This window comes from Pleurodeles waltl, chromosome 8 (genome assembly GCF_031143425.1).
Source record: "Pleurodeles waltl isolate 20211129_DDA chromosome 8, aPleWal1.hap1.20221129, whole genome shotgun sequence".
Classification (NCBI taxonomy): domain Eukaryota; kingdom Metazoa; phylum Chordata; class Amphibia; order Caudata; family Salamandridae; genus Pleurodeles; species Pleurodeles waltl.
Window position 1 is genome coordinate 200118796 of NC_090447.1, and position 27931 is coordinate 200146726.

Below are 27931 nucleotides of genomic sequence, written 5' to 3' on the forward strand. Positions count from 1 at the left end.
GAAAGATGGGCTTGCTGAGGGCCTCCAGGTAGCCATCGGACGACTCGAGGTAAACACGTTGAGTAGCATGTGTTTTTAATTTGTCCTCATGTACAAACACTAACTTCCACTAACCTCGGCAGACTATTGGCTTAATATTGTGAAGTATTCTCTTTCCTACAAGTGAAATTGCATAAACCCTGTGGCTTCTGTATTCTCCTTTATTTATACCTCAATAGGTAATCAACTACGGAATTAAATCCTTGACTGGTTTCAAAGTTAGAATTAACATTTCAGATTACTGATTTTGCTGTCGTTTTATAAGTCCCGTTTCCAATTTAAGAAACCACACGTGCTGGTCTGTGTTCAACAGAAAACTATGCATATCGGGTTTCAGCTGTTGTCTGTTGCTTGAATACGCAGTATTTGGTTTCATTAGAGGAAAATGCCTTTCAGTTTCAGTCAGCCTTACAGTGTATGCTGGGAAGGGCAACACTGTATGAAACAGTTATTTTCAGCCTCAAGAACCGTGTCAATAGTGCTAATGGTAAGAAGTAGCTGTTACTGTATATACCTGTCTGTGCAAGTTAACACTACTTAACACATATCCCCAGACATACGATATAAAAAGTAGTAACACTATTACCAGTGGGAGGATTGATTGTCAAGGTTTAGCTGTTGAGAATATAAATTAGACTGAGTTGAACAGGCACAAGAACGCAGATTGTTTTTTATAAATCTGGCCTTAACACACATATGCACGTACAGTGGGGATTTGGATCATCCCTCTTCAACCATTGATCCTTAAACTATCATTCGTATTGTGTTTCCACCCATCACAGCATTCAGCATAGGGCAATGGTCAGCCCACTTCAGCCATTGGCTTTTTTGCACTATCAATGATTAAATGTTGCTCTTGCACATGTGCTAAAAGAAGCACATGTCAGTGAGTGGGCTCATGCACTAATACTTTACTTTGACAATGTTTCTTTTTTCCATTGTTTCATGCTTTGTATTTTTGTAGTCATCATTGAATGCTTAATACTATATCTTCACATAACAATAATTGACAGCCAATATATTTTCTTTCACCTATAAGAAGCATATTTTAATCTGCATTAAAACGAAAAAGGAACGCTTTTACGTACATGCGCCTGCTAAGCAAGCAACCTAGTCTATTCAAATTATTGCATACATTGTGCTGCCATCTGAAGCTGTGGCAAGATTTCTTCTTTTGATCCTTTTATTTTTATGGCATATACTTTCACTGCAAAATACATTTTATTAAATGAACCATCACAACAGCTTGCCAGGGCCAGACCTTGAAATCGTGTATGTCTTTTGTGAAAAAACCATCCGGTTTAAATGCCTGGAGTCTCATCAACAGCATAAGTAAAATAACAAGTATTGATAGAGCGGTCCGTACTAATACTGTATTCGGACGCTCTTTAGGCCGATGAATCTTTTGACTAAGTGGAACTCTCCGTACTCTATATCGATCAATTGCATCAAATCAATAATCAATAACGAACATAAGCAATACCCTGATCAACATAACACTTGACAATTAATCCAGAATACATTTCGGCGAACCCTGACCTTTCAGTCAGGAATAACCACACCAGTTTATTCAAAGTTAGTGAATTTATTTCCCTATATTAACAAAGCTAGCACAATATAAATGTGTCTCAACACCAAATGATAAACATAAATGAACATTAATAGCTGTCCATAGCGGCGAAACAAGTGCAATCTATGCAGCATTTGAATAACAAGGCATTCGATAATAGCAATGCAAATCACTAATACTATGATCTGTAACGAGCTAATTGCATACATTTAGTCAGCATAACAAGGTCTCAAATTGCATCGTGCAACAGAAGGAATCCTCATCTAACCTCAAATTAGCATCGGCATGTGGGACTCCATGCAAAACAATTTAGCAACATTAATTTGGAAAAACTCCTAACTAGGGATCTTGTCAAAAATCAGCAGTTGGTTACCTAAAAGAAACACAATGCAATTTTACAATTTTCCTTTCATATTTACCAATTACGATCAGCATACAAGGAAGTCTTCGTCTCACAGGTACCGTTTCTCGATCAGCATGGGACGGGGCAAAGGGGCAGGGGTGGACGGGGCAATTGCCTCATGGCGGCAAGGTAAAACTACTACTTCATGCAAAGGGATCAAAGTTAAAGTCTCTAGGGCAAGAATCATTTAAAGTCTCTTTCTCTCGATTAGAGAAAGCATCAAAGTATCTTTCAAAATGGCGTTGCAGCAAGGTGGGCCATAATAGCTACGAAGTCTGCAAAATGGCGGGTATCGAGCTGGTAATGGCTGCTTTCTTCTCGTGCACCTGGTTTAAATAAACAACAGTTCAAATCCAGTAGGGTCTTCCATTGGAGGGTTCATAGGTTAGCTTCAAATTGTCCAATCAAAAACAACAGTTCTCAAGCTTTTACTTAAGCATACATTATCCTTGGAGATGGGTACGCAAGTTGCAACATTTTATACCAATTAGCTCACTTTCAGAGCCTCCATTGTCCGCACCTGCAGGTCGACCTTGGAGTAAAGAGAAAAATGCCAAGCTGGCACGAAACTTTAAGATAAGCATGTGAACGATCTCAGTGGAAAAGTACAGCTTCAAGCAAAAATACACGTTTAATAGCACATTGGAAAAATACGAGCATCTAAACCGTGAGACCAGGCAACTAGGCCGAAGCCTCTACTAAAGTTATGCTAAGCTAAAGCATTTCAAACAAGCAAATCGTAGCATACGTTTATGATTATGTCGGATTAGTGCAATTCTAATACACCACGTTATATAAAGCACGCTTATAAATGTTGGCAAACTACTCTAAGGGCACATTTTGTCCCCGTACAATCTTTATTAGTTCGGTTAAAGTCACACATGATTATTTCAACACTACGTTTAAGCGCTAATAAATGTAAAACCTTCATTTCTGCTTCATCAATCCCTCCTCTGATGACTACTTGTCATCACACCAAACCATGCCCACAAATTTTATTCCATTAAAATTCTGTCAGTTCTCTTTTCCTTTTAATTCCCCTAGTTTTCGCTTTCTATTCTTCTGCCATTCTTTTCATTATTTTCTCTTCCTTTCTTCTTTTAATTCTTTCCATAATCATTATTATTCCCCTTTTTATTCCCCAAATTCCAAATATACAAATCAGTACAATTAATATTCCCTGTATTATTTTCAGTAATATTCCATTCCAAATTCCCCCAATCCAATTTCCCACTGAAGCAAGTCCTTTTCCATTCTTCTCCCACACTCCTGGTTCTTTCAATTCCTTCAAATCTGCACTCTCTTTTGTTAGATTAGCAAGCATAGTTTTAATCTTCACACTATTGTCGGGAATATACGTACAACAGTGTCGTGCACCAAGCATTTTGCAAACGCCGCCATCCTTTGCTAAAAGAATGTCTAAAGCAAGCCTATTTTGAAGAGTCATAGCCCTTTCCGCTGCAAGTTCAGCATCTATCAGGATTATAGCACCTGAAAACTTTGTCAACATGTTATCCACTATAGTAGACAACTTTCTTATTTTGATGGAATTCAGCACAACTCCCAATGAAGGAATCATGGCTCCAAATATATCTCCTACCACAGCAGCTGCGGTCTCTCTTTTCTGGATACGATGGGATCCAGATGTCTTTTGAATCATCGATAGGTCATCCAGTTGATAAACCTTTGGGAACACTATACCCAAATACCATCTCCCCCACCATCCCTTTGGAAGACGATAATAGGCATTATACCCACAAATGTAATATACACCTGGAATGACAGGGTTAAGTCCGTTCATCATGAATGTCCATTTGGCCTTAAAGATAAACGTATGTTTACACTCACTCGCTCCTACAAAAATGTTGTCATAATAAGATTCACCTCGATATATACAAAATTTCCCTACATGCCAAGCATCTAAAGCAATTCTCCCTTGTGTCTTTATTGCGGCAAAATCATAATTATCTACTGAAGTCCTCTTATGTAGCTCTTTTTCTAATTTCGCATTCATTTGTGCTCTTCTATCATCTGTGCGATCTAAAAAGCTTATTTCTACTGCAGAGAGCGAGCAGGTAAGATTTTCCCTATGAGCGTGAGCCGTTTCAAAAGGTAGCATTGGCTCGAAAAATTCCCTCATTATTTTAGCATCCCAATCTTTAGCAATCTGGCTTAGCTGCGCTATTATAGGAACATATGCAAAGGTAACATCATAATTTGAGTAAAAATACTGTATGTTAGTTTGACCATAAAATCTAGACATTACTATACTACATGTAATCCCGTATGTAAGCGGCATGTGGTGATATGTCACCCCTTCCTTTACTGATGTCGGTATCTGTGTACACACATAACAATCTTTCGCATCCATAGTCTCAACATATTCTGTTAGCAAGCGATAGAAAACATTATACGAAAGCTCTTTCTTATCATGCAAGTGTCTCTCATCTAATTCTAGTCTTTTCAATGCGGTTAGTTCAGTGACAGTAACAGGAGCAAAAGTAGAAGCGTCAATTTTCTCATTCTCACCCTTTCCATGCATTGCAAGCACTATTGCCATTATTATTAGTACACATGCAATTATCAAGCCTATACACACATATTTACAATATTTCTTTCTACTGTTTTGCGTCATGATCTGTATAGAATCAGAGAGCTAGAAGCACCTATAAAGAAACTATTTAGCAATTCAGTTACAAAGCTGAACGAGCGCAATGTTCACACAGTTTTCTTCAAGAGGCCAGTCACTTATCGGTTAGCAGCATTTGTCTCAATTCGGCAATAACTCAGTCTTTATCGGTTTAGCAAATGTCTCATCCGGTTTAGCAATGTCTCAGCTGGTTTTATCACTTTAGATTGTAGCAGGCAATGTCATTTATCACCCTTTCAATCAACGCTGTCCATAAAACTTTTCTTTTCTATTGGTATCTCTTCTTCTTCGTTCTCGATGCTTAGAGATACAAACTCGTCAGTCCAATCGTCATTGACTGCATATGCCCATTCTGGACCGGAATATCTCCTGTTTGGTATCCTTTTCCTTTTCAATTTTGCTTCTCTTTTCGATTCTGCCTCGCTGGTACTTTCCTCTTTTGTCAAGTCCTTTTCTTCACTCGGGGATGGTACCACGACAGACACTTCCTTTCTTTTCTCTTTCACTTTTGGCCTTCCTCCGTCGTTCAAACTGTCTTCAGTCCTTTGTTTTACTGGTGATATACTTAGTCTCCTCTTTGCACCATGTCCATTTGTTGGACCTGCGACCTTTTCTGTAGAAGTTTGAACTGTTTCGTTCTGTTCTGCCTTGTCCCCTCCTTCTGGGGAATCAATCACGTTCTCTTTTTCTTTTTCTGTATCGTCTGCTTCTGGGAAAGCCCTCCTCGGATCAGGCTCTCCTGCTTTTTCACCTTTTTCGAGCCCTTCGGCACCGTTACTTTCGTCAGGCTCTGTATCACTTTCAGCTGCTTCAGGTTCCTTGTCACCCTCAGCTGCTTCAGGCTCTTTGCTACCCTCAGCTGCTTCAGGTTCTTTGTCACCTTCAGCTTCTTCGTCGCTGTCTGAACTTTCTCCTTGGTCTTCCCCAAGTGAGTTTGTCTCTTCGTCCTCCAATAATATCTCTCTCTCTCCTGCTTCTGCCTGTTCGCTTTCAGTTCTGTTTTGTTCTGTCTCAGCACTCAGCACTGTTTTATCAGGCACTGGCAGTTTTAGCGCTTCAACTTCCTCATCTGTGGGACACAACACTTTCTTTGTGTGACTGGCGTGGATCCAGTTGGGAACCCCCGCACACTTCACAGCGGTAGTTGTCGTCAGGATCACTTGGAAAGGGCCTTTCCAACGGGGTTCCAGACACGACTTCCTCACGTGCTTCTTTACCACGACCCAGTCACCTGCTTTCAGTGCGTGTCCTGGACCTTGGATCGGTGGTAAGGTGGTTGCTTCCACCTGGTGAGAGAAAGAGCGAACCACGTCAGCCAGACCCTTGCAGTAGTCTAACACCATATCATCTGTAATATTCAAAAGCGCGTTTGCGGGAACTGCAGGAAGTCTCATAGCCCTGCCCATGAGAATTTTGTGCGGAGACAATCCAGTCTTTCTATCAGGGGTGTTTCTCATTGACATTAGCGCCAAGTGCAATGCGTCAGACCATTTCAAATTTGTTGATGCACATATTTTCGCCATTCTTGATTTCAGTGTACCATTCATCTGCTCCACCAATCCTGATGCTTCAGGGCGATAGCTACAATGCAGTTTTTGCTCAATGTTCAGCGCTTCGCAAAGTAACTTTATCACCTCGTTATTGAAGTGACTTCCCCTATCTGATTCTAAAGAGATCGGGAATCCGAAACGTGGTATCAACTCTCTCAACAATAGCTTTGCAACTGTAAGGCTGTCATTTCTACGTGTGGGGTATGCCTCAATCCAGTGACTAAAAATGCACACAATCACCAACACATACTTTAGACCTCCATGCACAGGCATCTCAATGAAATCTATCTGCATACGACTAAACGGGCCACTTGCTCTACCAATGTGGCTCGCGTTCACAACCGTTCCCTTTCCTGGGTTCATCTGCTGGCAAGTGACACATCGATGGCAAACTGCTTCTGCAGCTTGACGAAATCTGGGGTTAAACCAATCAGTTTTGAACAATCTTATCATGGCATCTCTCCCTAGGTGAGCTTGCCCATGATAGAACCGCGCAAGCTGTGATAAGAGACTGTTCGGCAAAACAAATTTTCCCTCATTTGAAACCCATAACTCGTCTGGTCTCTTTATACACTGTGATTTAATCCAGGAATCTCTCTCATCCTCCCTGACGTTATTCTGCAATGCTTTTAGTTCATCTATTGTATCTACGACCTTTAAGGCAAATGCTTCAGCTGGTTCGAGTTCTGGCTCACTTATCGAATTCCATTCATCCCTGAGTAATATACAATTCAAGGCACAAAATCTTGCGACTTGATCCGCATATGCATTTCCCAGAGAAACATAGTCCTGTCCTTTTGTATGAGCACTGCACTTTACCACTGCAACTTCAGCTGGCATTTGAATGGCGTGTAACAATTCCCTTATTCTCTCCCCGTTTTTCACTGGGGATCCTGAAGAAGTCAGGAAACCTCTCTGTGACCATAGTTGTCCAAAGTCATGCACAATTCCGAACCCGTACTGACTATCAGTGTAAATGGTGACTTTCATCAATACAGACAGTTGACATGCTCTTGTAAGGGCTACAAGTTCTGCTACTTGTGCAGAATAGACTCCTTGAAGCCAGCCCGCTTCCAAGACACCTGTTACAGTACATACAGCATATCCTGCTTTCAAAATTCCCATCCCATCTCTTAGACATGAACCATCAACAAAAACAATTTGGTCATTTTCATCAAGCTTAGTATCCTTAATGTCAGGTCGAGGTTTTGTGCAAAATTCAGTCACCTGAAGGCAGTCATGCTCGACGTCTTCAGCGTTCTCAATTTCAGCATTTTCACCAGGAAGCAAGGTTGCTGGATTCAACGTAGTGCACCTTTTCAGCTGCACATTCGGTGAGCCCAGAATTATCGTTTCATACCTTGTGAGTCTTGCTCCGGTCATGTGTTGCGTTCGGGAGCGGGTCAAAAGTATCTCAACTGAGTGAGGGACCATGACTGTTACTGGGTGTCCCATCACTATTCCTTCACTCTGAGTGAGGCTGATACCAACTGCTGCTACGGCGCGCAAACACCCTGGAAGTGCTGCTGCGACCGGATCCAAAGTAGCTGAAAAATACGCTACTGGTCTGTTTGCGCCACCATGGGCTTGAGTCAAGACAGACAAAGAACATGCATCACGTTCATGGCAAAACAATGTGAAAGGCTTTGTGTAATCAGGCATACCTAAAGCTGGAGCCCTGCACATGCATTCCTTTAATTCAATAAAAACATCCATCTCATCTCCTTTCAGCTCAATTTGATCCAATGCATCCTTCTGGGTCAATTTCAGTAAAGGCTTTGCTAGAGTTGAGAAGTTGGGAATCCACTGGCGACAGTAGCCCACCATTCCCAAAAACTTCCTCACCTCCCTCCTTGTCTTTGGTGGACTCATTTGAAGTACACTCGTTATTCTTTCCTTCATTATTCTCCGTGACCCTTTCTCTATCTGGTGACCCAAGTATTTCACTTTCTTCTGACAGAACTGCAACTTGGAAGGAGACACCTTGTGTCCATTCCTTCCCAAATGGTTCAACAGAGCAATGGTATCGGCTGTGCAGCCACTTTCTGTCTTTGATGCAATCAGTAAGTCATCAATGTACTGTACTAGGGTTGACTCGAATGGCAATTCTAATGCTTCCAAATCTTTCTTTAGAATCTGATTGAAGATTGACGGTGACTCCGAAAACCCTTGAGGAATTCGACACCAACTGTACACTCTGTCTAGGAATTTGAAACAAAAGAGGAATTGGCTATCCTCATGAAGAGGCACAGAAAAGAATGCTTGTGACAAGTCGATGACTGAGAACCATTCGGCATCGCAAGGGACTTGAAACATTATCACAGCTGGATTTGGTACGACAGGGCAACATTTTACTATGATGTCATTTATTTTCCTCAAGTCCTGCACTAGTCGGACCTTTCCACTTGGCTTTATTAGTCCCATTATTGGTGAATTACATGGACTGCTTAACACTTCTTTCAGTACCCCCTGTTTTACAAATTCGTCAATAAGTTGGGCAACTTTCATGAGGGTGTCTTGTGCCATGTGGTATTGTGGGGTCTGGGGAAAGATTGCATTGGGCTTTACAGTCACTTTCACTGGTTCCACTCCTTTCATCAATCCCACCTCTTTCCCTGTCATATCCCACACTTCCTTTCCGACTGTTTCCCGTAATTCAGCTGGAATATCTTCTTCAGTTATCATCGGGAAAAGGCAAATCAGAGGATACTCTTCATCGACATTTTCCATCTCGTCCCCTTCTACACTGTCCTCTTCTTCCCCATCACTGCTCGTCTGAATTTTTATTCCCTCGTTCGAACACATAATCGAACAACCCAATTTGCACAACAAGTCTCTCCCTAACAGTGCTATCGGGCTTGAGTCACATACCACAAACTGATGCACCCCTTGATAGTTACCAATGCTGACTGGTACCGGATCTGTTATTGGGTTCGTCAGGTGCCTGTTTGCTACTCCCACCACTTGAACTGTCCTCCCAGAGAGTGGCAAATTTGGTACTTCACTGCTCTTAACAGTTGAACGTGTGGCTCCTGTGTCAACCAAGAATGAAACACGATGACCCATTACTCTTCCCTCTACGTACGGACCCTTTTGATCAACTTCCAAGGATGCTGCAAGCACACAATCTCCTTCTTCTTCTGAACTTTCACTCTCCCATACATTGTTTATCCCACTCTCACTGTGTAGTGGGAACTGTTGTACTGTGCCATTTGTACTCATTACCTGACCCGAGACCTGTGGAGGAACCATCACTTGCTGCTGACTCATTGGTGCCAAAGGTATTTGCATTTGCTGATTAGGTACCATGGGTAACTGCTGTTGCATTGGCTGCATTTGCGTCATCTGCATACGGGGCATCTGCATCTGCTGCGGCTGCATAGGTTGTAATCCGTGCAACTGATTTACGGTCTGAAAATTTGGGTTTGGACCTCTCATTTTCGGTCCCCTCATTGTCTGAAATGCATTGACATCATTGTTTTGCTGACCAACACCTGCACCTGCACCTTCCTGCACCACCATCGGGCACTCGCGTTTCCAATGACCGACTATTCCGCACACGTGACACGGCATCACCTTCTTCATTGCCTGCACACCATTCACAACAGTGTTCAAATCCGGACCATTATTCACAAAACCTCCTCTGCCTCTGCCTCTGGCCTGTGGCTGAAACGCCATGTTTCCCTGCAACTGCGGCTGCGGTTGCGGTACCTGCTGTTGGAACCCTTGCATCCCTTGCAAACCTTGCAGACCTGTCTGGGCTGCTTTAAGCTGCATCATCATCACTTTCTCCTTCAACCTTTTCTGTTTCACTTCAATTTCGTCGCTACAGTATTTCGCATAATTCAACACCTCGTCAATCGGTTTCGACTGCCAACAAATCAAATGCGACTTTATCATCTGACTTATCTCTGGTCTCAGCCCTTCCACAAATCTGAACACAAAATGAAGCATATCCTTCGCCTCTATTGTCTCTGTGCCACTGTAGTTCTTAAACGCCTTCAACAATCTCTCATAGTAACTATGAATCGACTCTTTAGCCTCTTGGGCAGTTCGATCGATCTTCTGCCAATCCACATTTTTCGCGGCAACCTTCGTCTTCAAATGCTCAATCACCTTATAGTACAGGCTCATCACCATAGGTGATGGTGCACCCGTATCCCTGTCTCTCTCTGGTTCACTTGTCGGCCAACCTACAGCTCTTTTGCAATCCTCCCACAAATCTGCCGGAACCACAATCTCAAAGAGGGTGTTCAGGTCTTCCCAGAGACATTTTGCAAGCTTCACAAACCTGTCAGTCTGTTGATACCATTCAATCGGTTTCTCTCTTAGTTTGGGAAAATCATCCGTAAAAGACTGAATGTCACTTCTGTGCCATGGTACATGTATTAATTTTCCCCCTGCTGTCTCCCTCATTGGTAACATGGTTACTGCCTCGCTACTCTGTGATCTTTTCTCGTTGAGTTCCGTAGCACTGTCCCTCCTCTTTTCCTTTCTCTTTACCCACCTGCTTTCCCACTTGTCTAAGCACCTCCACACTTGTGCACTCTGCAGCAATTCTCTAAGGTGCGCCTTCATACCTGCTGACCTCATGTGTTCAAAATCTGTGGTCCCGAAATCCAACCTATAGCTCCTGCTCAAGTGTTTCGTCTTGTCTATATCAACCCCGTTTTTGTCAGCTATTTCCTGCAAGCTTTTATGTACCTTATTCACTTCCTTCGTAATCCTGGGACATAGATATCTCAGCTCTTCTTCCGAGTAGGACTCTAACCTATTCACACCCATAGTCCCTTCCACCAATTCTTGTGCTTCCATGTTCAACCTGACCCTATTCATATAATCTTCTCCCTTCCCACTGGCTGAACTTTGTGTGGAATTTAGACTGTTGAACCATTGTGTCAGCTGTTGCGCATTCAACCCCATCAGTGTAGCATTCACATCGACTGCCATTGATGGTTGCGGCAACTTTTCAGTATTCGATGACAGCGGTATCACCAGTGGGGGACTCGACCTCACCAGTGTTGACTTAGCACATATGGGACTAAACTCCATCAAGGTCCCAGATCCAGTTGGCTGAGCCGCTATCGGAGTTATCCCTGGAGTGTTTTCTATGCACCTCCTCTCTGTCCCATTCTGCAGCATTGATCCCTGACCGCTCATACCTAAATTAGGCTGACTGTACAGAGGTACCGGTGGACCTACAGTAATGGGTAGCGATATCGCATCTGGGTTTTGTCCATTTCCCATGTTCTGAGGCATGTTCATTCCCACACTACGGGTCATCATTGCCGGCATGCCCATCTGACTCCCCGTCATCTGAGCATGTGCATTTCCCCCCTGCATCTGCTTTTGAGGCATCAGAAACTGAGTTGATTCAACTTGTGCCAATGTCGGGTTGTGACCATTCTGTACTCCCCTTACGGTTGGATCTAGAATCATTCCTGCACCGTTGTCACTGCTGTAGTACCCTGGGATCTGCGGCTGATAATTTTCTGCTTGTTTCAGCATAGGCACATCTGGATATATTCTCCTAACCTGCGGTATCTGCGGGGTGAACAGTAGACTCGGGTCCTTAGATCCCGATGAAGCCCCTGAACTCTGAGTTTCATTGTTCTGTACCGATGCCGGAGGGGCAGAACTGGTACTTGGACCTTGTCCACTCTCTGCATAAGGTGGTGGACGGTCGTTCAGCAATTGCATGATTAACTCCTCATCCTCTAACTCCTCTTCTCTTCTCAACTTTTCCTCGTCCTCTCTATCCTTGGAACACCTTCTGTTTGTCTTACAGGTAGCTTTCTTACCTGTCTCCTCTTCTTCCTTAGTAATTGCGGGAAACAATTTTATCCCCTGCAGTACATCTGACCTCCACACCTTCTGTGCATTATCCCACCTAGCGTCCGCTAGTGTCTTTTCTACCTTCCTTATCCTGGTCTCGAACTTATTTTGCTGTTGCTGTCTAGCCATCAGTTCCCAAATTGCTAGAGCCTCAAACTGTGCTGGCCTTGGAGGTACCTTCATGTCGTACATCGTGAATCTCAAATTCTCTAGGATCCTTATATTGAATGTCCCATGAATCGGGAACGCTACGCTCCCATGTTTCTCTGTCAGCTTGTGCCATTGCTTTAGCCAAAGGCACGGAGCTACCCCTTTTTCCTCCATTACAATGTATGCTGGTGTACCTTCGGGCGGCGTCTCCTCTCCTACGCTCGCTTTAATGTAAGACTCCCCCTTCATCGCACTCCTTAATGCTTTAAAAAATTTCATTTTTTCGTCTTTTATTTCACAAAATTTGTAATCAATAGGTGACTTTAATTCCCGGAATACTCTTCGCTTGCCTTTCCCCTTCCAATCGAGCCCCACGGACTGCGTCCAATCCGTGCGCGACCCTTCTCTGCAACCAACCTATCCCAGCGCGGCTCCTAGTGACGTCACACTCACACACACTGCGGCTGACAAAGCCTCGCGGCTAATCCTCCTTCATTCGGCTCCTCTCGTAACAACTTCTTGCATATATCGCGAGCTACCAAAAATAAAACAGATCTGTCGGTTTACTACAGGAAGGGTAATACAATTGCTTCAGGACCTTAGGGATTTTTCACTAGCCTCGGCAGTTATTCCATCTTTCTCGGTCCCCACGTTCGCAAGCAAATCTGACCCGCAGACCTACTCTCAACTTGTCAATGATCTATTCTAGTGCACTTAGAATCTTGTCAAAGCCCGAAGTCGAAGTTCCTTTCACTCCCTTTAACACACGTACCGACTCGTTGACCACGCCCGATCAACCTACTAAACCGCCCAGACCACAACATAAAACAACATACTCCGGAGTCTCTTGACCTCGCAGGGCCCGTCTCAACAACAACAACCACGTGGACCTTTTTTTATGCACAAAGCGCCACACGCACATGAAGTTCGACGACTTCCCTACTCTCACACTCGGAGTCGCACCTCCGCTATTTCTATGAAGTTCGACGACTTCTCTACTTCTACACTCGGAGTCGCATCTCCGCTAACCTCTTAAAAGGGAAAAAAAAAATTCCTCGCAACCTTTTCACCCAATCTGCGGCAATAAGCTGTGCAAGCGCAAAACCCTAACTTCACTCATACCGTCACTAGTACCACCAACGCCGATTCCACACCTCCATTCTCTCCATTCGCAAGCTCCGAGATCCCGGGAAAGTCGTGGTGGACCTAGCCCATCATCATTCTGTCAATAAGTTTTATCCAAGAAAAATCTAATTCAACTTCTCGAATGGGGTCTCAAAAGTCGAAACCGTTAATTCAACACCATGTACTTTAAGAGTACGGGGTCCTAAAAGACGTAACCGTCCTCTGCTACCATCTACTGATAGAGCGGTCCGTACTAATAATTTACCTGTATTCGGACGCTCTTTAGGCCGATGAATCTTTTGACTAAGTGGAACTCTCCGTACTCTATATCGATCAATTGCATCAAATCAATAATCAATAACGAACATAAGCAATACCCTGATCAACATAACACTTGACAATTAATCCAGAATACATTTCGGCGAACCCTGACCTTTCAGTCAGGAATAACCACACCAGTTTATTCAAAGTTAGTGAATTTATTTCCCTATATTAACAAAGCTAGCACAATATAAATGTGTCTCAACACCAAATGATAAACATAAATGAACATTAATAGCTGTCCATAGCGGCGAAACAAGTGCAATCTATGCAGCATTTGAATAACAAGGCATTCGATAATAGCAATGCAAATCACTAATACTATGATCTGTAACGAGCTAATTGCATACATTTAGTCAGCATAACAAGGTCTCAAATTGCATCGTGCAACAGAAGGAATCCTCATCTAACCTCAAATTAGCATCGGCATGTGGGACTCCATGCAAAACAATTTAGCAACATTAATTTGGAAAAACTCCTAACTAGGGATCTTGTCAAAAATCAGCAGTTGGTTACCTAAAAGAAACACAATGCAATTTTACAATTTTCCTTTCATATTTACCAATTACGATCAGCATACAAGGAAGTCTTCGTCTCACAGGTACCGTTTCTCGATCAGCATGGGACGGGGCAAAGGGGCAGGGGTGGACGGGGCAATTGCCTCACGGCGGCAAGGTAAAACTACTACTTCATGCAAAGGGATCAAAGTTAAAGTCTCTAGGGCAAGAATCATTTAAAGTCTCTTTCTCTCGATTAGAGAAAGCATCAAAGTATCTTTCAAAATGGCATCGCAGCAAGGTGGGCCATAAGAGCTACGAAGTCTGCAAAATGGCGGGTATCGAGCTGGTAATGGCTGCTTTCTTCTCGTGCACCTGGTTTAAATAGACAACAGTTCAAATCCAGTAGGGTCTTCCATTGGAGGGTTCATAGGTTAGCTTCAAATTGTCCAATCAAAAACAACAGTTCTCAAGCTTTTACTTAAGCATACATTATCCTTGGAGATGGGTACGCAAGTTGCAACATTTTATACCAATTAGCTCACTTTCAGAGCCTCCATTGTCCGCACCTGCAGATCGACCTTGGAGTAAAGAGAAAAATGCCAAGCTGGCACGAAACTTTAAGATAAGCATGTGAACGATCTCAGTGGAAAAGTACAGCTTCAAGCAAAAATACACGTTTAATAGCACATTGGAAAAATACGAGCATCTAAACCGTGAGACCAGGCAACTAGGCCGAAGCCTCTACTAAAGTTATGCTAAGCTAAAGCATTTCAAACAAGCAAATCGTAGCATACGTTTATGATTATGTCGGATTAGTGCAATTCTAATACACCACGTTATATAAAGCACGCTTATAAATGTTGGCAAACTACTCTAAGGGCACATTTTGTCCCCGTACAATCTTTATTAGTTCGGTTAAAGTCACACATGATTATTTCAACACTACGTTTAAGCGCTAATAAATGTAAAACCTTCATTTCTGCTTCATCAGTATCAAATATGTTTGTGAGTCCAGTTGAAAAAAAACATGCATGCTTCAAATATAAATAATCAAAAAAGGCTTATTAAAAGTACTTCGACTAATTAAAGTAAAAATTGTGATGATGATGAAAAAATATGTAAACTGCCCAATTACCCTTAAAGCTATTCAGCCATTAGTTGCGGATCAACTTGGGCAGATTAACTATTAAAAAGATAATTCTTAAGCAGCTTGAGAAATGTAAAGTGATCATCCAGAATATGGATACTTAGGCTCAGGGGGTTTCAGTACTTTGCCTCAATGAAAGACAACAAGCGTCCAGCTACAGGAACATTTAGCAGGTTATGTAGCAACGTAATTTAGCTTGTAAATAGCGAAGTTCACTTTCATGAAATGTGTGACGAACGTTATAGATGATCTTCAAGAAACACTGTTGGGAAGACAATTAAGTGAAGACAGGTAAGAAAAAGTGAGTGTTATATGGAACTCCATAAATAAGCTGAGCAGTCTCACTGTGGACGTGCTGAAATATAAACAGGAGACAGAGTTGAAGGCCAAGACAGAGAAAATGTGATTCAGTCCAGGTAGGACATAACTATTGTCAACACCACTGTGGGATGGAAAGCAAAAAAGAAAGAATAGACATGGTATTTTGTAAGGTGCAAAACAATTACGTCATTGCTGACTTCAATACAGAAGACAAATTACACTGCACAAAACCTGTCAAATCTAACCTATAGTGCATCAGAAATGTGTGCTGAGATGGCCAGTTAGCTGCCCTACATATTTCCTGCAGGGAGGCCCCCAGATCATGCCCATGAAGAATTAAATTAGTATCCTTAGATTGATTTGTGGGAGCTGAGCAGGGGCATCTAAAAGAATATAGTATTGCTCATGTGTGGCTTCAATTGTATTTTGAAATACTTCAACCTTCCTATTAAAATCAAAATGTTTATTTTTGTATTTATATTTTTTTGTGAATGAAGTAAAATGTGTTATCATTTGTGTATTTGATGAATGCTATTTTTTGTATATTATTTTGTGGTTCAAATCATCAACAATGTTTAGGCTGGGGTCCCTGGCTTCCAGTAATGACTCAGTGGGGGGTCTTGGGATTCCAACAATGATTCAGTGGGGCCCCTGCGCTCCAGTAATGATCAAGTGCATATCCACAGAAGTCAAAAGGTTGAGAACCTTTAAAGTAGTGGTGTTTTCACTGACCGAACACTGAGAATGTCCCTGTTTGTTTTGGAATATTGCCTATTTCTGGGTTGACCACATGTATGGGATGGACAGTGCTCACTAATGACTGCCATAGTTGCATGCACTTTATTGTTAATATTCCAAGTGCACCAAGTGTTAATCTTCTTTGAATGAGTCCTAACTGATTAATGCGCTTTTAATTCATGTCAAACACTCTGGAGCATACTTTGAGAAAATTATGTAGTACATTTAGAGATAAGCTTTGTGCACGAAATCACGGATTTCACGTGCAACTACTCATTTTCTTGAGAAAAATGTAGAATAGGTAGAATTTACCACACCTGTAAATACAACAACTAATGGTATCGGTCTTTACCGGGTACCGTTACATACCTTAACTTTCTTGTCCCATTTGTAATCAGGGGCTTAAGGGCGCTTTAGAATTCCTACTTTATGTCAAATATTTGCCTGGATAAAGACGATTACCATTCTTGTAAAGTCAAATCCCACTTCTCTCTTCACAAAGCTCCTTCCCAGATCATTATGTTAAAACATCATCAGTCTCAAGAGGATCAGCGTATAAAATGCGGCCGCACATGTGTTTTGCATTTGGACTTTTTAAGAAGCCTTGATTATATGCGAAGTGCAATTACAATTCCCTCAATAAGTATTTCTACCAAATTACAAAGCACATAATTCATATAGTATAGGTTGTTGCTTAGCATGTATGGGACACTATAAATAGATCCAGATTGTAACCTTCATATGAGAACAAGGAGTTTCATGAGACACAGAATTTCTTAGAAATCCCCAAGTCTTTTACTATGTTATTTAGTACGTCGAATACCTGGAAAATTAAACTTGATGATTTAATGAATAAATTGCCCTTAATGATTTAAACCCATAAAAAGAACACTGATGAGAATATGCAGATAACCTTTTTAAGTCCACCTGGCATTTATATTAAAGACGTATGTGTGTTAAGAAAATGTTGATCACGAAGAGATAAAAGAAAACAAGGCATTTTGGGCTAATGTTGCACATCTGGTGGCAGAGTTTACGGGGACTGTTGCCTTCATTAGTACGTTATCTAGTCATTGATGATAGCGGAACTCTAAGCTATTAGCTTTTCACTAAGGGTTCCAGGCTGTCTAATGATGGAGTAACCCACTGCTTGCACAAGTGACATTTTTCATTACTCGAGGGTAGGCACACTGAGCTTAGGTGCAGGTAGCTTTATCCATGCTAAATTAATTTGAACTCAATTTACAATACTGCAGCATTCTCCAACCTTCAGATCACCTTCAGACCTTTGGTATCTGATTACAGCACAAGTTATTATCAATGGTAACACTGTTTATAGGGACCATGGGTAAAAACTATTTACTTCTGTTGTTTTGAAACTTTGACGAAGAGGAGAGCTATTACATTAATTTCATTTTGCTTTCTACTATTTGGCCATTATGGACAATTTACAGAACTTACCTGGGCTGCAGTAAATGTTTGCACCTATTTTGGGACCCTCAGCACGTAAATATAAAAGGCAAAGCTTCAGACTTCAGCGTGTCTCAATCTGTAATACCAATCGTGCAGATACACATTCCGCACCTACACAATCTCCAGGAGGCCTTCCCAAAGTTTTATGGGGAGTTGGCTTATGCAGAAGAGGGAGCGCCTTCGCATCCCTGCTGTAGTATGAACGCAGACAATAGCAAGCAGGCTCTCAGGAAAAAGAAGTGCCTCATAGTTAGTGCTAAAAGTATTGCTCAAGTCACATAATTTGTGCTTCCATATATTCTAGAGATACATATTTCAGTTAAGAGTTAAAATAGGAATTGTCTGAATTGTTCCCTTTTTAAGGTTGTGAATCTTTCTACATCACTATGCCATAGAATACATTTCCATTGTTTGAATGACTTCATCATTATTAAAATGTCACTGTTTTGATACTTACCAGTAATCTCCATTATGCCAAGTCAACGTCCTCTTTGGCATCATCTTAATTATATCTAGTGAATTCTGACCCTGGAGACAGGTATCTCTCTTGACTGTTCCTAATAAAAACAATGTCCTTCACCTAATCTCTGATTTGTACCATTATTAGTTATCCACTCCCCATCCTGTTCAGTGTAAGAGACCCCCCCTCCCTCCACCTGACTCACTCCAAATTCCTACTTACAATACCAGACATTTACTTCTTGAATTTGAAGCTTCATCCTTTGAACTTTGGGGTGAGGGACTCTAATAACTGCCATGATGCAGACTTGGTAAGGAAAATTACTGGTAAGGGTTTGAAGCATCACCTTAATTATCTTTCTTATCAAAGTCATCACTGTATGAGGATGTACTAAACAATGCACAACTAACACTCCACACACTTAGAAGGGAAAATATTTAATAGCCACATGCCATTGGCATTGGCAACACCCAAGGTAGCATTTTTCTAAAACTGGCAGCCATCTTAACAGTAAGAAAGTGTAGTTTTGAAAAACGACCAAACCAGATATTGTAGCCTAAACAGTTGTACAGCTCTCTTAACCATGTCCTGACCTTCACTAAGCCCATGAAGTTGAACCTATTGTGATGCATGTGGTGGAAAGTCAACAACACCATACATGCACTTTTGCAGAGCTGCCTAGAGAATATGAAGCCCTGACAAGTCACCCAAGTCAAGATGATCAGAGCAAAGGAAAGAAACCAGTACCTGTAATAGAGCATAAGTTGATAAAAAAACAGATGCCATCTCAGAGAACATGGAAACAGATCAGAGTCAGACTTGGCAAGGAATGTCTCACCAAGAAACTAAATAAGACCCTGATACCCTTGTGGATCAAGGAGGACCCTGCATCAGGCACTGAGGTCCAGGTCCACCACTGAGTTGAGTGCAGCCCCAAACATTTTCCTAACACCAAGGTCCAGTCTATATCTAATATTCAGCTAACCTGAACACCTAAGCAGCTGAAATTGGACCTCCAGGCTGGGAAGAAATGATTTCCTAGAGCGTCGTCAGTCTGTTGAAATACCAAACTCCTAAAATTTCCTTTAGCTGATGCTTCAAAACATCACAAAATAATCAAATATAATGAACGTACTACCAGATAAGATGTGAAAGCAGTATGTGAATGCTGAAATGTGCCTTCTCATTGAGAGTGCTCTCCATTCCTTCTACAGAGTTCTGTAGGATCAGGGGTCCAGTTGAGACCCACCCATGCACATGAGCCAAAGGCAAAAACATGGAATGACAAATCTGTGGATCAGGTTTTTATAAGGAGGGGCCTCTCTTACGGACTAGTCATTCTTCCCTATAAGAAACTCTAAAGTTATCAATGCCTATTGTGTAGCAGTCTGGGCTTTAAAGATGACTGTAAAGACAAAAACAAAAGACCAAGGGACATATTTAAGGAAAGTGGTGCTGCACCTAGTTCCACTTAGCGCCCATCTTGTGCCCCTTAGCACCCCCATACAACCACCATGTGTGCGCCGTATCTAAGACACAGTGCTCCATGGCGCAGGGTAGGGGTCAATAGCGTCATTTTTATTGGCGCTATTGATGTAGTCTGCAGGAGTAGCACCAAAATATTGGCACTACTCCTGCAGAGTACATAGGGGCCCATTATAAATAATAGAAGCCCCTGGGGTGACGTACAGTTAGAGGAAACAGAAAAAGTCACACCAGAGTCCAGATAAGGGGGGAACAATGGTATGGGCTGCCAAACACATAGAAGGGGTATTAGAAATTGGGTTTTTGGTTGGCAGTCAGGTTACCCTCTGTCCAAGCAAGAACCCTCACTCTAGTCATGGTAAGTCACACACAATCCAAATGATCCTGTGCCCACCCTCTGGTAGCTTGGCACGAGCAGTCAGGCTTAACTTAGAAGGCAATTTGTAAAGTATTTGTGCAATAAATCATACAATAACACAATATAGCACCACAAAAATACACCACACAGTGTTTAGGAAAATATATAATATTTATCTGGATATTTGTAGGTCAAAAAAGATAAAAGATGCAATAGGAAATTGTAGAGATATCACTGAAAAGTGATATAAAGGGGGTTATTCTAACTTTGGAGGAGGTGTTAATCCATCCCAAAAGTGACGGAAAAGTGACGGATTTACCACCAGCCGTATTACGAGTCCATTATATCCTATGGAACTCGTAATACGGCTGGTGGTATATCCGTCACTTTACCATCACTTTTGGGACGGATTAACACTCCTCCAAAGTTAGAATAACCCCCAAAGTGTCTTAAGTCTTTAAAAAGCAAACAAAGTCTCTTTCAAGCACAAAGTACCTGGTTTGGAGTGGAAAATCTCTGCAGAGGGCCGCAGAGGGCCGCAGAGGTGAAGATGCGTGGGAAAAATGGTGTGTGCATCGGTTTTGCCCCTTCACACACGGACTTGCATCGTTATTTTCCACTCGGGGAGACGTGCGTTGTTCTATGGGAAGAAAAGTGGTGCGTGCGTCGGTTTCGCCCCTTCACACACGGACTTGCGTTGTTATTTTTCAGGAAGAGGTGCGTCGTTTTCCGGCCCGCGGCCGTCTCCTTCTGTGGGTCGTGGGATTACCAGATGTCCCAGGGTCTGCACATGGAATCCTAGGCTTGTTATACGGCTGCGCGTCGTTCCGGGGGGCTGTGCGTGGAATTTTCTTCCTCACGGCAGGCGTCGCGTCGATTTCCTCTCGAAGTCGGGTGGCGTTGTCCAGGCGTGGCCGTGCGTCGAAGTTCCGGTCGCACCATAGGCGTCGCGTCGAGCAGCGTCTTTCCGGATCGGTGTGCGGTGAATTTCTCACTGCGGAGCAAGCTGTGCGTCAAATTTTTTGGCGCACAAGGAGTCAAATTGAAAAAGAGAAGTCTTTTTGGTCCTGAGACTTCAGGGAACAGGAGGCAAGCTCTATCCAAACCCTTGGAGAGAACCTTTGCAGCCAGACAAGAGTTCAGCAAGGCAGCAGGCCAACAGCAAGGCAGCAGTCCTTTGTAGAAAGCAGTCAGGTGAGTCGTTAATGCAGCCAGGCAGTTCTTCTTGGCAGGATGCAGGTTCTGGTTCAGGTTTCTTCTCCAGCAAGTGTCTGATGTGGTAGGGCAGAGGCCCTGTTTTATACCCAAATGTGCCTTTGAAGTGGGGGAGACTTCAAAGAGTGGCTTAGAAGTGCACCAGGTCCCCTTTCAGTTCAATCCTGTCTGCCAGGGTCCCAGTAGGGGGTGTGGCAGTCCTTTGTGTCAGAGCAGGCACTCAACCCTCCCAGCCCAGGAAGACCCATTCTAAATGCAAATGTATGCAAGTGAGGCTGAGTACCCTGTGTTTGGGGTGTGTCTGAGTGAATGCACAAGGAGCTGCCAACTGAACCCAGCCAGACGTGGATTGTAAGGCACAGAAAGATTTAAGGGCAAAGAAATGCTCACTTTCTAACAGTGGCATTTCTAGAATAGTAATATTAAATCCAACTTCACCAGTCAGCAGGATTTTGTATTACCATTCTGGCCATACTAAATATGACCTTCCTGCTCCTTTCAGATCAGCAGCTACCACTTCAACCATGTATGAGGGCAGCCCCAATGTTAGTCTATGAAGGGAGCAGGCCTCACAGTAGTGTAAAAACGAATTTAGGGGTTTTACACTACCAGGACATGTAAACTACACAGGTACATGTCCTGCCTTTTACCCACACAGCACCCTGCTCTAGGTGTTACCTAGGGCATACATTAGAGGTGACATGTGTAGAAAAAGGGGAGTTTTAGGCTTGGCAAGTACTTTTAAATGCCAAGTCGAATTTGCAGTGAAACTGCACACACAGGCCTTGCAATGCAGGCCTGGGACAAGGTAATGGGGTTACTTGAGTGGGTGGCACAACCAGTGCTGCAGGCCCACTAGTAGCATTTAATCTATAGGCCCTAGGCACCTAGAGTGCACATTACTAGGGATTTATAAGTAGATTAAATAGTCCAATTGGGTATGATCCAAAGTTACCATGTTTAAAGGGAGAGAGCATATGCACTTTAGCACTGGTTAGCAGTGGTAACGTGCGCATAGTCTAAAAGCCAGCAAAGACAGAGTCCAAAAAGTGGAGGGAGGCAGGCAAAAAGTTAGGGGTGACCACCCTAAGGCATGTCAGGTCTAACAAGGGGAAAACAGGGCATGCGATTTACTCCACCCACAAAAAAAGGACTTCTTAGGACAAACTAACCAAGAGCCACTGAAAACTCAAAACAGGGATACTCGAGCAGAAGAATAAACAACAGATTCATGACATTTTAACTTAACCAAATACAGATACGCTATATAATGCTCTCAATTGTGGGATCTCTGCGTTTAATGTTGCCATCCTGCCTCACTCAAGAAGACCAACCATGATCTACTTGTGACAGGTGCTAATGCAAACATGAAAGAAGGAAACCCCCCAAATGAAACATTCTTTCTAGAGCTCAAGCGCTATAGTACACCAGATCAAATTGCATTCCTGGGTTATTTGAGATACCTATACAACCTACTGCTTTTAGAAAATCATAGTGTAATTTACACAGTTTGTCCTCATCTGTTCAAACACATCTTGTGGGTGGTCTGACTTCTTGCATACTTGCAGTTGGGCCCTGGCATATGCATCTTGGAGAGTTCGCAAGCTCACTACTGAACTAATTACATGTTCCGAAGACATGTTAATTTGGCTTACAGTCTGTTTAGTCGGTGTTTGCCTCCCATTCACAATTGTCTTCTCATCCCAAGAGCGGTTATTATGCTTGCATTCATAATTGTTTTCTATATTAATCAAACTGGACCGAAAAGAGCAAAATAATTAATTAAGTCGCTTAATGTTCCACATGTTTAACAAATCAAATGTTTCTTAACAACAGTATTTCAAAACCCAGCTGTATCAGAGGATACATATTCACCACGCTTTTCATCAATAGAGGTCAAATGAAAAGCAGTTGCTTGTGACTGTAAAAAATGTGCCAAAAAACTAAAAATGAGGAATATTTTTGGGTTATATCATATACAGCCTGGATGTCAAAGGGACATGATCAGGAGTGTTCAATAAACATTTAAGGTAATCACTGATTACTAATGGAGGCATATTGTGATTGGATGCCAGACTAAATTTAGGCATTATTAACTCGATCTCTTTACCCATAGTGCAGTGCGATGAACAATTTTTATAAAATGTTTTAAATCACGAATGGTAATTTCTGAAAACTATTACAACTTCAGACTATACAGTAATGCCCTGTAAGTAGAAAATCTTCACACTTATAACATTCATCTCATTAACTACTAGACACAACTGCCAGACCTAGCTTTCAATTAATGCTAAAGGCGTGGACATACAAATGAGTGATTTTTAGAAGTGGCCCTGTGAAAATAGGTGTTAAAATAGTCAATACTAGATGTTTCCCAAAGTCCACTCAGAGATCCTAAAATATTCCATTCCCCTTTTCTCGGTGTGCGGCTCCTCCTTCTTCATCCGGGTTACTGGTTCTTACAACAAACAAACATAAAATAAAATAAAATAAAATAGCAACCAGTTGAGTGTACGCCACCAGAGAAGAAAATGAATATCAGAGATTCTTTCTTTAACCTCTTCTGTGCTTATGGCTGTCTGACGTTTTTTTCTTTCTTGCATATTTTACTCTCATTCTTTGTCTATGTTCTTGTAGAAGTAAATAAAAAATAAAAAAATACACTCAGTATGGTTGATAAGCAACCATATCCATAACCATATCTCTTGTTTGCCTTTAACCACTGATAAAGTCCTAATACTCTAATTATTGGCTGACATCAGCTCTTTTTTAAAACGAATGTATTCCTAAATAGAATAAACTCTCAGGCAGCGAATTATGGTGGGATACCTCATCCCTTCTCCTTCTCAGTATTGGAGAATTGGTGCACAATATCTATCAAATGCTGAAATCTTCACTCAGGCTTTCTCTTAGCATTTCTCCTTTTTGTTGTTCCCCAAGAAATGCCCTCCATGACTAAGGGCTCACTCCCAACCCTGGCACTCGCCTAGCTGCCCACATCCCTCTTGGATTGTAGCAGTTTTATCCCGGAGGCAGCGCCAGCACTCCTCCCTCCAGTCTTAGGAGTCTTCCAGGCTTTCCTCACATACGGCCTCAAACTCCGCTACGCCTCTTGGATGGCTCCTTTATGGTTTGCTGCTCTCACTTCTAATGCTCCGATTGTCTCTTCCCTCAACCCTCTCCACTCTTCTGCATCCTTCTAGCTGCCAGTCCCATTAGTCGTTCCTGTTGGTCTAGTCTGTCTTTCTTTCTTCTTGGTGTTTTTTTCTATTCTTTCTTCTATTTCCCTTCCTTACTTTCCCACCTTTTCTTTCTAAGGGCTCCTAGCGGACCTCCCTTCCATTCGGGGTGTTGCAGGATTTTCTTCCCAGTTATTTTCTCCAATCGCAGGACCATATTAACACTGAAGCTGTAATGTCATGTTCCACTTACTTTGCAGTTCTTCTGCCTCACTTATGGCCTGATTTACAAGACAGTGACGCAGCGTGGCGCTGCTCTAAAATTGGCAGCACTCCATCACTTCCGAAACACTGGGATGCGCTGAATTTATGAAAATATGGTGCAACCCTGTATTTCCCCTTGCGCTGGTGCTAAACTTAGCTGCCTAGCACCAATGCAGCCACCCTTACACCATAGTGCAAGGCTGCCTGTTTTGCAGAGAATGATTGTTTATGTGCAGGGAAACCTTCCTGCACATAAACAATCATTCATGGCAGTTTGCTCTTAAAAGTATTTCTCCTTGTTGCTCCTTCTAATGCCACCCCTGGGGTTCTATTACTTTTTGGCACTTCCTCAGGTTTACAAATCCTCGTAAATTTGGGGCACAGTCAAAATGCAATGGGTGTTGAGCGGAACACCCACAGCAACACCTATTGCAAGCCCCTCTGCTGCAGAAAAACTGTGTTGGGGGACCCATATTTACAAGGCGACATTAAGCCACCCAAAGTGGCTAAATGCCAACTTCTAAATATGGGAAATTGCACAGTGCCACCAGAACGTTGCTAAAAGTGATGCTCTGGTGACTCTAAGGGCTTGTAAATATGCCCCTTAAAGCCTTAAAGTCAGTGCATTTGAGATTTGTTTCTGATGGTGGAGCCTGTGCAGACACCATCGTTATAAACAACTTACCAGTTGCCATTCACCACAAGCCCACTGGATTTTGGAAGTGTCAGAAAGTCCAGTCTATTTAGCACCCTTTTGATGCTGATTTGTCCTGTATGCGACTGCAGTGTAATATGGTCATAAACACAAAAAGGCACAAATAACCCTATGGGGAAATGTTTTCTGTTTTTGAGAAACAACTCCTATTCTGTAAGGATCACAACCTTCCCTGGCATTACATATATTTGTCAAAAATGCTACCACCATTTTGTTTTCAGCAAAAACAGCCCCAGTGGTAGTATCTTCAAAATTTGTGCCCAGGCTACTGTAGTGCAGGCAGAGGCTAAGCCTTTTCAACAGCCAATAAAGCATGGCTGGACTGTATACTGGGTCCTAAATGAGACTATTCAAGCCATATGAAATGAGAAAGCCTTCCACGGCGCCCGCCCAGAATACCTCAACCAAAGACACCACTTCTACACGCCCACCAGGCAACCCCGCTCCACCGACCCCGCCCTCGCCCTCGCCGCCACAGCCTTGCAGCTCTGGAAAACAATTACAGAACATGTTCTGCCTTGCAAATAGATAAGATGGCCCTTTATAATCATTTACAGACGTTTGTAATCATTTACACCCCTGCCATTCAATGAACCACCCAGTGCCTTGCAAAAGAAATCCACAATATCCACCAAGGTCTGATGGAATATCTTCTGGCTGTTCCTAAACTTCCTCCTGCACTCTTCACAGGTGAGGCCATATTTCCTGATAAGAGTTACCTTCATGATGGGATACCTAATCCAGTGTCCCTACTCCATGGCCAGTAACGTGACCCACTGTACACTAGGGTTATGTTTCCAGAGGCTAGCCCCCTTATCCTCCTCAAGGATCCTATGCGTCTGTAAAGGTACCTCATAATCTGCAAACCACTTGTTAACGCTGTCCCCCACATGAAAAGTCAGGCACCAGACCTCTAGGAATGTGGACCCTCTTGTCTCCACAGGGCACTGTAGGTACACTGCCACCATAGTTACTGGACTTTACCTGTCTGGCCTTGATGCCCAACTCCTCCCTTAGGCAATCACTCCAAAGTAATTATTTTCCTTATGGACAGTTTTTCCCTTGCTAATGCCCCCTCAGGCTCAGTCTTGTTTTGCTCCATCTCCAAGGCCAGTTATTTTTGTTCTGTTTAAATTTTTAACTGGGCCATCCCAGTCTAAAGTCCCTTTCTGCTTCCTGTCTGCAAGCTACTCTGGGGACAGGCCTGAGAAGACACGATGCTCTCTGTTGCAGCGGAGATGAGTCATACCCCTCTCTTGAGTGCTGCATCTCAGAGCTGGTATCCGCCATGCTCTGGCCCCTCCACATCATACTCTCCATCCTGGTCATCTTTTGTGACTGGCAAATTGCCTCTACCAATGCCCTTAGAGCCTTATAGATTTCCGCCTTCTTAGTGCTTATTTTGGTGGCACCCCACTCTTTTCTTTTTGGTCCTCATAATGATGATACCATAAGCTCCAAAGAGAAAATCAACAACCTCATGGGCTCATGATGGAAATGTCCCTCTAGGTCATGGGGTGAGGTGGATTCCCAGCCTAGCCAGTCAGGGGCAACTAATCATTGGACCTGTTAGTGCCTTAAGCACATCAAAACTTTAAAAGGTCCCAGAACCCTTTCCCATTCATCTTTACTTCTCTTTTATCTACTTAGTACAGATCTTTTCCATGCATGCCAACTTGGAGCAGAGGCTTGACCCCAGCTTCTACAAATTTCTCTCCTTGCCAGTAATATCAGATAAAACACCAGATCTCTGTGGTGCGACTCAGGAGGGGGGCAACCAACTTTCTGAGACATATTAAGCAGGGGCTCACCTTGATTATAAAGTCCAAAGATTCTGAGATTTTCTTCCCCCCCTCAGACCAAAATCCCTCTAGTTTCGGGCAGGAGGTGAACATGTGAACGTCGTCCGCCTCACAACTGTCGCACCGCTTACATTTGGAGGTTGCACTTCCTCTTATCTTTGCCAACTTTAGGAGCATCCAAAATGTTGTATGGAGGGTAAAAAAATTATTTTTCTTTAGGGCAGCAGATTTTACCACTGAATATAATGTAGCAAAGGATACTTGCCATAACTGCTCCGGCTCCTCATCTGGTAGGCATCCACTCCATCTGGAATACAATGGTTGCATCAAGTTCTCCACTGCTGCCAAAAGGCTCCTGATGTCTGTAGGTCTAGCTCCATTTGAGTTGGTTCAGGGCATAGACCCCCTTGGCTCTTAAGGCTTCCATTAACCTGGAAAATCTTGAATCTAGATAGAGTCCCTCCCGTCCAGTGGCTCCAACAATCCCATGTCAACCTTTGGCCCTCATGGATAAGCTGACTCTCATCTAGTAACACCACTTTGCTTGAAAGGCGAAGCTAAACTGTCCAATAAACACTCTGGGGTCCCTGTTGAGACCCAGATAGGAGCTAACTTACTGTAATATCCAAAT